At 40.1% G+C, this 12,430-nt stretch overlaps 1 protein-coding gene across 2 annotated transcripts in view; it reads right to left on the bottom strand.

Annotated features, from left to right (window-relative positions):
- Positions 1-12,430, bottom strand: part of LOC126183226 (transcriptional adapter 1-like) — a 172,787-nt gene that overhangs the window by 6,226 nt on the left and 154,131 nt on the right. The gene's annotated exons all lie outside the window — the stretch shown is intronic.

Here is a 12,430-nt window from a genome sequence, read left to right on the forward strand (position 1 = left end):
TGTAAATTTGATGAAAGAGACTGATAGAAAGCTTGACCTTGAAGTATTATTTGATTCTTTCAATTTGATGTCAGTTATTGATTTTTCTATTCAGATACTACAGGAAATCAGCACGCTGACATATAATGTTTTTATGGACCAAGGCAAATTTAATCAAATAAATACTTTTCCTGTTAAGTACGCTATCTAATCATTAGGCACAGCTAGTTACAGTATATGACATAGCTCCATACAGTAATGCGAAACAGTCCTCCAAAATAGTGCATTCAATTAACAATTTAACAACAGCAAATTTTAGGGAAAGCTTGCAGCAATTTTACTGGGATGAGGCGTACAGGGAACCTGATGCTAACCAAAAATTTAACCTATTTCATGATACCTTTGTGGGTACATTTGAAAACTGTTTCTCTAACAAAACAGTGAAACATAATTGTAAGAAACCATCTAAAAAGCCATGGTTTACTAAAGGGATAAAAGTATCTTGTAAACAGAAAAAGAAAATGTATCTTATAGTTAGGAGGAGTAATGGTCCAGAAACAGCGAAACACTATAAAAACTACTGCACCATATTATAAAAAGTTATTAAAAACTCCAGAAGTACATGCATTTGAGATTAGCATCTCTGATAATAAAACTAAAACAATTTGGAATATTGTTAAAAGGGGAAACAGGGCAACTGAGAGCACAGGAAGACTGTATTTCTATCAAACTCAATGAAAAGTTTGTTAACAAAATGTCAGAAGCAGAAAACATTTTTAATAATCATTTTTTAAGTGTTGCAGAGAAAATAGGACCCAGCTAAAGTGTCACAGAAAAAGCAGGGTCCAGATATTCATTATAAAATGCAATGCAGTATATGGAAGAGGCAGTACCAATGGAGTCTGACTCAACTAACCTCTCCTACTGTAATTACGAAAATAATAAATTCACTCAAAAGTAAAAGCTAGCACGGAATTGATGGCATTTCCAACAGAGTACTAAAAAGTTATTCCCAACAGATAAGCGTGTTTCTCAGCCACATATGTAGTAGCTCACTGAAACACGTAATTTTTTCCAGATAGACTGAAATATGCTATTGTTCAACCACTGCATAATAGGTCTGATGCTAACAACTACTGTCCAATATTACTTCTGACAGCTTTATCCAAAATTCTTGCAAAAGTAATGTATTCAAGAGAAGCATCACATATTTGTGAAAATAAAGTACTAACAAAATATCAATTTGGTTTTCAGAAACGCTTATCAACAGAAAATGATATGTATGCTTTCACTGGTCAAATGTTAAATGCTCTGAATAACCGAACATCCCCCCACTCAGATATTTTGTGATCTCTCAAAGCCTTTTGACTGAGTGAATCGTGAAATTATTCTAGATAAGCTGAAGTATTGTGGTATGAGTGGGACATTACACAAATGGTTTAATTCATTTAACTGGGAGAATGCGGAAGGCTGAATTTAATAGTACATATAGTCTGCAAAAATCAGCAAAGTCCTCTAACTGGGGAGGTATCTAGAATGGTGTCCCACAGGGTTCAGTCTTGGGTCCCTTATTGTTCTTAATATATATTGCTTGCCACTCTATGTTCATGAAGATGCAAAGCTATTTCTTTTTGCTGATGATACAACTATAATAATCACACTCAAAACACAAAACTCATCTGAGGAAATTGTAAATAATGTCTTTCAGAAAATTAAATTTTTATGTGGTTTTCTGCAAATGGACTCTCACCAAATTTTGAGAAAACACAGTACATACAATTCTGTACAGTAAATGACACGACACCATTGATAAATATAGACTTTGAACAGAAGTCTGTCACTAAAGCAGAATATTTAAAATATCTGGGTGTGCAAACTGATAAGAAATTGAATTGAAAGAAACATATTGATAATCTGCTGAAATGATTAGGATCAGCTACTTACGCTATTAGGGTTACTGCAAATTTTGGTGATAAACATAACAGTAAACTAGCCTACTATGCCTATTTTCATTCACTGTTTTCATATTACATCATATTTAGGGATAATCCATCATTACGAAAAAAAGTATTCATCGCACAAAAGTGTGTAATCAGAAAAATAGCTTGAGCCCACCCAAGATCATCTTGCAGACATTTATTTAAAGAGCTCAGGATATTCAAAGTTTCTATGCAATACATATATTCACTTACAAAATTTGTTATTAATAAACCACCCAGTTCAAAAACAATAGTGAAGTGCATAGCTATAACTCTAGAAGAGAGGATGATCTTAACTATTCTGGGTTAAATCTGACTTTAACACAGAAAGGGGGGAATTAGGCTGCCACAAAAATCTTTGTTCATCTGCCAAATAGCATTAAAAGCCTGACAGATACCCAACCAATACTTTAAAAAAAATTAAAAGAATTTCTGAATGTCGACTCCTACTCAACAGATATAAAGTAGTAACTCTAAAGAAATTTCGTAAAGAAAACTTACATTAAACTAACATGCTCCACATCATTATAAAATGTATTGATGATCTATGGAACAAGTATTAATGTAACGTAGCATGCATTGCATCAAGTGAAATCTGTATGCTGATTATGCATAAAAAAATTAGCATCACATTCTCAGGGTTGGCACACTTTGTTAGTTGTTTTATGTTCTCTTTCGGCCCCTGCAGGGTAAATGCTTGTACAATGTGAATGCTGGGAAATTGTCCCATCTGCCACAATGTATTAAAACCTTCTAGAAAACTTTCCTCTGATACTGTTTACAAGTGTTGCAGCAATCTGTATTATATTCAGTCATGACTGGGTACAATATTGTGTGCCTCAGACAGTGCTGAATCCAACTCCCATACAGAGAAGCGAGCAGTTATACAACTCAGACTTGTTGGACCTGAAGTCAAACCCATCACTCTCCATGGTCACACTGTCATGGTGAATGCTAGATCCTGGTTGTTAGTGGCAGTAACATAACAAAATGATCTGTCATAGTCTGGGCAATATCTTCATGTGGCTTTGGGAGATGCTCCTGCATCAGTTTCGCTTCTATATGTGACCAATTGCAGTTAGTGGAAATATTCCTGACGGCATCCCATAGTCTTGCATAAGAGGAGCAGTTGACAGAATCCAGGAATACTTGCTGTGAGATATTTTTCCTGCCTGTGATTATTCTTCAAACATTGGTCCTCACTACTCGATAGATTGCAAGGGTTTCTGATGTTTGTTGATACTTATATCATAGTATAGCTGCAGTCTCATCCAAATTACTGGGCACCACTCATCACTCCAACAAGATACAGGCTGCCTTTCTAGATGACATAAGCACTTCAGGGTGGACAACCTGTGGCAAGGTGGATAACATTTGTGATGTGGTCCACCCACTTCTGACACTTTATCAGTGTTCAAAAACAGCTGCAGACTGTCCAGTGTTCAGTTTTCTCTGCTGTTTATCCATCTTGGCAGCTTGTTTTCAAGGACTGATCCATCTGGCAATGGATCCCAGGTGGAAAGTGGTCACTGGTCATCAGTAAGTTCCCACCAAAGAGAATATGTGAGGGTTGGAAAACAAAAAGAGAGGTGACTGAGGAAGACCCAATAACAGTGCTGAGATGTGTGGGATTGCCCACGTTGATGATACACAGCTAACTGAGACATCACAGGACTCTATATAATTTGATCCCAGGGGCAGACAGAGGATGAGCCACATAACACATTATACACACTGAAGTGTCCCAGTAGGAGAAATAGCAAGGGGTATGTCTATAAGATCTTTAAGACTCCCATAAACAAGTTGTTCTTGTGGTGGACATATAGACAGCATACAGTGATCCTTTGACTGATATGAATTTAAACTGATACTGCTTGCACATCAGTAACCTGAGATATAGCAGAGGAATGGTATGTGCTGTTTACAAACACAGCTATCTTTTCTTTGGCCCCTTCCCCATTCAGGGATCTTCCCTGTACTAGAAATTTTAGTTCCTCCACATGTTTCAAATCTATTCATGTTCCACTGTAGTATGGAAGTCACCTTGGCAGTGAGGTTTTCGTCTGTCTTTCCTGCTGTCATTCCTCCATGGTGGGGAGTCTGCAGCAGAGGGGCGTGGGTGGGGAGAAGAGTTACTTTAGGGCTTGCCAGTTCCCTCAGACAGACATTGACATCCATACCATCAATAATATGGTCATTATCTGATCCATCAGACAGGATTAAGGTCGCATGTTCTGACAGTTTTGGACCTGATCTTTTTTGTTTCCAGCTCAGATTTTGGGGACAGTGTTAAGACTGTTTTAACAGAAACAATATTATGAAAAGGAAAGTTGCTACTCACCATATAGTGGAGATGCTGAGTCACAGATAGGCACAACAAAAAGACTGTAACAAATAAGTTTCTGGCCAACACAACCTTTGTCAAAAATAGACGACAGAGACAAACACACACGACTGGGTGTGGCTTCAGCTGCCAGAGACCACAGTTGTGTGTGTGAGTTGCATCTGCATGAGAGAGAGAGAGAGAGAGAGAGAGAGAGAAAGAGAGAGAGAGAGAGAGAGAGAGAGAGAGAGAGAGAGTGTGTGTGTGTGTGTGTGTGTGTGTGTGTGTGTGTGTGTGTGTGTGTCTGTGCGCCATCTATTGTTGACGAAGGCCTTGTTGGCCGAAAGTTTATTTGTTACCGGCATTTTGTTGTGTCTATCTGCCACTCAGCATCTCTGCTACATGCTGAGTAGCAACTTTCCTCCTCATAATATTGTTACATTCTACCCTGGATTTTCCGTTGGTTGTTTTAATAAAAAATATTTTTATGGGCCTTTGCTTGTCATGAGGGCGTGTCATTCTTCCTGGCAGTATGGTCTGGTTCCACCATTTTTTCAGTTGTAGGAAAACTTGTTCGTTTAACAAGTGGTGCAGGTTTGCAGCTACATTTACAGTTCCAGGCTGTTGTGCTCTGTTCAGCTCTCAATTTCTGTGTGCTGAAACTTGTCTCCGGTACAGGTTACTTCAGTGCTGAAGCAAATGCTTTCATAAAAGTAGGTGGTTGTGTGTTCTTAAATACCCTTTTCACCTCAGAATATGAAATGCGTAGGGTAACCTTTATTACCTAGATTTTCTTCTCCAAATCTGATAGTCTTGTTGGCGCAGTGCTTCATGGGCAGATGAACCATGTCGTCCACATGCAGCCTGACCCTTGCTAACCACAGTGGTGTGACTGAAGTGTTGACACTCCAAGCAGTGCATAGGGGTGGGTATGTAGAGCCTAACTTTAAGATCAATAAAGCACACTGTACACACAGGCAGTTTTGGTAACTGAAGATGAGAATAAAAGATGGTAGCTTCTTGAGCTCAACATTTACTGTTTTCATAAAATTCCTGACCTGTCAGTTTCACTTTCCCATTCCTGTTGCAGTTCTTTGGCATTAATTTCTATGATATCCTGACAGGTTAAGACTCACAGCAATTTAACACAGTATTCAACTTAGTTTGATGGCATACTCTCCATATGGTTTGGGATTTAATACATTGCGTTTGTCGCCTTAACCAGGAGTGTACCATTACCCAGCCTCTTGATAGATTTAAGTTGCCCTGAAAGTCACTATATAATTTTATTTATGTAGCAATACATCAAATTTTCCCACATTTACTTACAATAAAAACATTATCTATCATAGGGTGTGACAAGTTACTATTAGCACTTCCTATGATATTGACAGATATCTCAGGTAGCCTTGCGACACAAGCGACACAAGGCCCAACGTACCACCCGAACCACTGAAGGTGTTTGAATTGTACACAGGCTTTATGGTTGTTCCATGAGCAGCTGGGGCAACAAGAGTCCCCCCGCCCCCCCCAAAAAAACGACCTATAGGATCCTCCTGTTCCCATGACACAACCCAAAGTTCCACTGTCCACCACAGCGCATGGTGTCACTGAAGCATTCGAAGAGCTTATGGTTACAGGGTATTGGAGGCACTCTCCAGTCCCTAGCTAAGGAAACCCAGGTTTGCTATACCCATACCCAGCCAATGATGGCTGAGTCCCCTGAGGTGCTCTGCTTTTAGAAAGACCCAGGGGTCCATGTGGCTTTACTTGAGTATACTATAGACATGGAAAGAATTACATTTACATCCAAACAGATTACTACACAAGCCACCGTACGGTGCATGGCGGAGGGTACACTATACCACTATTTGTCATTTCTCCTCCTGTTCCACTCGCAAATAGAGTGAGGGAAAAACGGCTATCTGTATGCCTCTGTATGAGCCTTAATTTCTCGTATCTTATCTTCATGGTCCTTAGGTGTGATGTTTGTTGGTGGCAGTTGAATCTATCAGCAGTCAGCTTCAGATGTCATTCTCTAAATTACCTCCTTTCTGTTTATGGAATCCCAATTGGATTTAAAGAGGAGATTTTTGTTCACCAGAAATTTCATAATGTGTGAGCATAGAACATGTTTCATAGTTCCAAGAGATTGACATCATTTAAATAGGCCTATAAGTTTGTGCCTCTGACTGATGACCCTTCTTGAAACTGGGAAAGAGCTGTGCTTTTTTCCAAGCACTAGGTACCATTTGTTTCAGCAACTTATGATAAAACTACAGCTCAGTGGGAAGCAGGTTCTCTCCTACTATCATTATAAAACCTCTCATCTGGTCGAGCTGTCTTCTCCCTGTTGTTAAGTTTTAGCCCGCAACCTATTGTGTTGCACAGGATAGAGTAGCATGGAGAGCTACATCAAACCAGTCTCAGGACTGAAGACCACCACAACAACAACAACATCTATTCCATGATTACGTATTTCAATATGTGCCATTTTGGTAACCATAGGATGATTGAAAGTAGGAGGAACCACATCATGATGATCTGAGGTGCAACAATTTCGGAAGAACAAATTGGGTATTTTTGCCTTCTCTCTGTCATCACCTATTTTGGTGCCAGTATGGTCACTGAGCAACTGAACGCATGATTTTGACCTGATTACAGACTTTGCATAAACCCAAACTTCTTAGGACTTTTAGACAGATCATTGAAAGCTTCTCACACTGCTTTCCACATACAGTCATTTTGCCTTTATTCAGCTTTCTTTCCTCTACTATACTTTGATATTACTTAGATCTGTGATGAAGCTCTCTATCTGCTTTTAAGCAACTTTCTCACATGACTATTAAACCATGGGTCTTTTCTGTCCCACCCAGCCCTGTCTGGCACGTGCTTATTTGAGGCAAGTAGTGAAATACTTTTGAGTTTTATCCATTTGCACTCCACATTTTTGTCCTCAGACCTGAGTATTTGATGTTGGCTACTCAGATATTCTGCAATTTGTCTCATACCACTCTTGCTATCCAAAGATATTTCACTACCTTTTTTTTAAAAATATTCCTTGTAACACTCATAGTCACTGATACTATTACAGCCTCCTAGAAATTAACCAATCTGAAAAGTCTGTGCCTGCTAAATACTATGTTTAATGTGTCAGGTCCTTAATTATCTGCACAAAGTAATTGTTGGACAATCTCACGCTACTCCCTTCCCCAGGCACTAGTTTTAATTACATGAATCTCCCATTCTACAGCTTGCAAGTTGATATCCCCTATATTACCAGGTGGTTATAATTAAACTGACGGTGTTCTGAGTGCTGCAATGTGGGTTGTACACATCACTGAACAATGAATCTACATCTACATCTACATCCATACTCCGCAAGCCACCTGACAGTGTGTGGCGGAGGGTACCTTGAGTACCTCTATCGGTTCTCCCTTCTATTCCAGTCTCGTATTGTTCGTGGAAAGAAGGATTGTCGGTATGCCTCTGTGTGGGCTCTAATCTCTCTGATTTTATCCTCATGGTCTCTTAGCGAGATATACGTAGGAGGGAGCAATATACTGCTTGACTCTTCGGTGAAGGTATGTTCTCAAAACTTTGACAAAAGCCCGTACCGAGCTACTGAGCGTCTCTCCTGCAGAGTCTTCCACTGGAGTTTATCTATCATCTCTGTAACGCTTTCGCGATTACTAAATGATCCTGTAACGAAGCGCGCTGCTCTCCGTTGGATCTTCTCTATATCTTCTATCAACCCTATCTGGTACGGATCCCACACTGCTGAGCAGTATTCAAGCAGTGGGCGAACAAGCGTACTGTAACCTACTTCCTTTGTTTTCGGATTGCATTTCCTTAGGATTCTTCCAATGAATCTCAGTCTGGCATCTGCTTTACCGACGATCAACATTATATGATCATTCCATTTTAAATCACTCCTAATGCGTACTCCGAGATAATTTATGGTATTAACTGCTTCCAGTTGCTGACCTGCTATTTTGTAGCTAAATGATAAAGGATCTATCTTTCTGTGTATTCGCAGCACATTACACTTGTCTACACTGAGATTCAATTGCCATTCCCTGCACCATGTGTCAATTTGCTGCAGATCCTCCTGCATTTCAGTACAATTTTCCATTGTTACAACCTCTCGATACACCACAGCATCATCTGCAAAAAGCCTCAGTGAACTTCCGATGTCATCCACCAGGTCATTTATGTATATTGTGAATAGCAACGGTCCTATGACACTCCCCTGCGGCACACCTGAAATCACTCTTACTTCGGAGGACTTCTCTCCATTGAGAATGACATGCTGCGTCCTGTTATCTAGGAACTCCTCAATCCAATCACACAATTGGTCTGATAGTCCATATGCTCTTACTTTGTTCATTAAACGACTGTGGGGAACTGTATCGAACGCCTTGCGGAAGTCAAGAAACACGGCATCTACCTGTGAACCTGTGTCTATGGCCCTCTGAGTCTTGTGGACGAATAGCGCGAGCTGGGTTTCACATGACCATCTTTTTCGAAACCCATGCTGATTCCTACAGAGTAGATTTCTAGTCTCCAGAAAAGTCATTATACTCGAACAGAATACGTGTTCCAAAATTCTACAACTGATCGACATTAGAGATATAGGTCTATAGTTCTGCACATCTGTTCGACGTCCCTTCTTGAAAACGGGGATGACCTGTGCCCTTTTCCAATCCTTTGGAACGCTACGCTCTTCTAGAGACCTACGGTACACTGCTGCAAGAAGGGGGGCAAGTTCCTTCGTGTACTCTGTGTAAAATTGACTGGTATCCCATACGGTCCAGAGGCCTTTCCTCTTTTGAGCGATTTTAATTGTTTCTCTATCCCTCTGCCGTCTATTTCGATATCTACCATTTTGTCATCTGTGCGACAATCTAGAGAAGGAACTACAGTGCAATCTTCCTCTGTGAAACAACTTTGGAAAAATACATTTAGTATTTCGGCCTTTAGTCTGTCATCCTCTGTTTCAGTACCATTTTGGTCACAGAGTGTCTGGACATTTTGTTTTGATGCACCTACCGCTTTGACATAAGACCAAAATTTCTTAGGATTTTCTGCCAAGTCAGTACATAGAACTTTACTTTTGAATTCATTGTACGCCTCTCGCATAGCCCTCCTCACACTACATTTCGCTTCGCGTAATTTTTGTTTGTCTGCAAGGCTTTGGCTATGTTTATGTTTGCTGTGAAGTTCCCTTTGCTTCCGCAGCAGTTTTCTAACTCGGTTGTTGTACCACGGTGGCTCTTTTCCATCTCTTACGATCTTGCTTGGCACATACTCATCTAACGCATAATGTACGACGGTTTTGACTTTGTCCACTGATCCTCAACACTATCTGTACTTGAGACAAAACTTTTGCGTTGAGCCAACAGGTACTCTGAAATCTGCTTTTTGTCACTTTTTCTAAACAGAAAAATCTTCCTACCCTTTTTAATATTCCTATTTACGGCTGAAATCATCGATGCCGTAACCGCTTTATGATCGCTGATTCCCTGTTCTGCGATAACTTTTTCAAATAGTTCGAGTCTGTTTGTCACCAGAAGGTCTAATACTGTAGGTGTGTTCATTAATCAGTGCACCTGTGGAGTATGCCGAAAAAAATAACAGTCCCACTTTCTGCCAGCAGGTGAAGATATGGAACTGTAAGCAGTCAGAATGTGAAGGGGGTGCAAGAAAAGTGGAGGAACAATCGAGCACAGTAACGGTGGTTCTGGCACATTTATTAGGACATGATCATAAGTTACAACATGTGTCTCTATGGTCTTCTGAACCAGCAACACGTTGCATCTGTTACATGGCACAGTCAACAGTTGCTAGCACCATATCTGGTGCAATCGGAGAGATGTGTCATGGTATCGTATCCTTCAGATCAGGAAGAGTCCAATAGACACAGTGTTTCAGATATTCCCACAACCATAAGTCACATGGATTTGGGTTAGAGGATTTGGAAATACACTTATCTTGAAATTGCCTAGAAATGATGTGGTCATTACAGAAGGAAGTGATATGTGGTGGTCACTTCATCTTGTCTGAAAATGGTGGTGTAGACATCGCCTGTGTTTTTAAAAAGCTGGAATTACGTACTGCACAAGGAGGTCCTTATAACGTGCAGATGTCACAGTACACCCAAAAGGCTCGAGAGGTGTCATCTCCTCAAAGAAAAGCGGACCGAGAATGGAGGAGCTTGTGAAACCACACTACAGTCACACAAGCTGACTGTACTGAATGTTCCAGCACAGCATGTAGTGGAGTAGAGCCCCTTAGGTGACAGTTCTGTGTGTTCACTGCATCGTGTAGAGTAAAATGTGCCTCATCCATCCAAAGAATATTCCCCGGTCACATCTCATCCATTTCCATGCATGTCAAAAAACAAAGGGCATTGTAGCCTATCTTAGGGCTTTAGTTGGGCCACATTCTGAATCTCGTAGGGATACCAGAATAAAATGGGCTGTTCACTAGGGGAGAGACAATTCCCACAACACAGCCTGAGCACTGGCTGCAGAGTCTCAGGCATGTACTGTACGGTCGGCTATAGCTGCAGCCACTTAATCAACAACTGCCATGGGAATGGGTTGCCTCCCTCTCCCTGCTGCAATACCTAATCACTTCTTTCTTCAAATTTCTTTATTATATTCTTTAGCCCATTTATTGACATGGGGCCTCTTCGCAGCTGTTTCTGTCGGTGATGCTCCTGCAGTGCTGCTACTGCTATCGTTCTAATAAAACAACTTTAACTGCAGTGCATGATTTTTCTTCTCAATACACATTGTGTTCTATATGGAATACTTCAACCTTCTTAACCCTTTACACCAACAGTCAGTTCACAAAAGAAATCAACAAGCATTGCAAAGTGATAAACAGCATATTGACATCAAAACAGGAAACATTTCACATTCTGACTGCTTATAGTGCCATATTTTCATCTGGTGGCAGGAAGTGGAGCTATTATTTTTTTCAGCACACTTTGTGAGCACACTGATCGATGAACATACCTACTATATTTCAGCATCCTGCAATGTATATAGCCCGCACTGCAGCACTCGGAACACTGTCAGTTTAACCCTCGAGTGGGTGTGCCATTTTTAGTAACACAAGTGGGTAAACGGCATACTTTGTTCACGTGTCAGGAATAGCTGTCCTTACGTCACCAACATAAACATGTATGAGCAATATCACAGTTTACTCTTAGTTTAATTACACATCACTTTATTGTTATGAACAAGTGTTACCCCAGAGTAATGACCCACTCGGGGCATTAAAGAGTGCAACTGAATCAGATCCCAGCTAACTGCTTATTTGGTTGCTACTTATCTCTTAGACAACTGCCTCAATGTGGGATTATGCTGACAGCTCATAGTATGGGTCATTTTCTTGCACGAATCATAAATTTTTTCTCACCTAGCTCGCTGTTTATTTTATATTACTACCACTCTCTGACAACACATTATATCACAGTGTTAACTGAAGCAATATTGAAGGTATAGGTATGGGCTTGCAACTGAAAAACAAACATGGAATGGTACAATATATTGTTATTTGTGGTTGGTGCACTTTATACATAGGTGCACCTGCTTGACAGTTAATTATAACCACTTGGTACACTTGCATGATCCTGAAACTTACGATATTCTCCAAGTTGTCTCTGAAGTGCTCCTTATGTAGGTAGTCTGTAAAAGCATCTGATAACCATGTTTGGTCACTTTTGATGCTTAACTTCAGCCTAACTACTTCATATTCAGGATCTGTAATAACTTCACTAGTTACAATAAGAATTATTTACAGCAGTAAATAAGCCACCACCACTGGCACCTAGCCTGCCCTCGTGATACATATTTCATTATGAGTTTAGGATTTTGCTGCTGTTCACTTTCAGTTTTGGCCAGCTTCCTGTGCCTAACATTAGGTGGATGCGATGGCGACTATTGCTGAAACAACTGGCTTTTGGTTCTATCAGTTTTTGCAATGCCAGTTTAACTGGACTACTACAACTGCTAAAAATAACCGGTTTCTGAGAGAACTGATTTTCATTTTTTAATTCCTATTATTTCCTGTATTAAATGTAGAAATACAACAAACATTGAAAAATTTTGACTCCCTCAGTTTTAAGATACACAGG

This window comes from Schistocerca cancellata, chromosome 4 (assembly GCF_023864275.1).
Source record: "Schistocerca cancellata isolate TAMUIC-IGC-003103 chromosome 4, iqSchCanc2.1, whole genome shotgun sequence".
Taxonomy (NCBI): domain Eukaryota; kingdom Metazoa; phylum Arthropoda; class Insecta; order Orthoptera; family Acrididae; genus Schistocerca; species Schistocerca cancellata.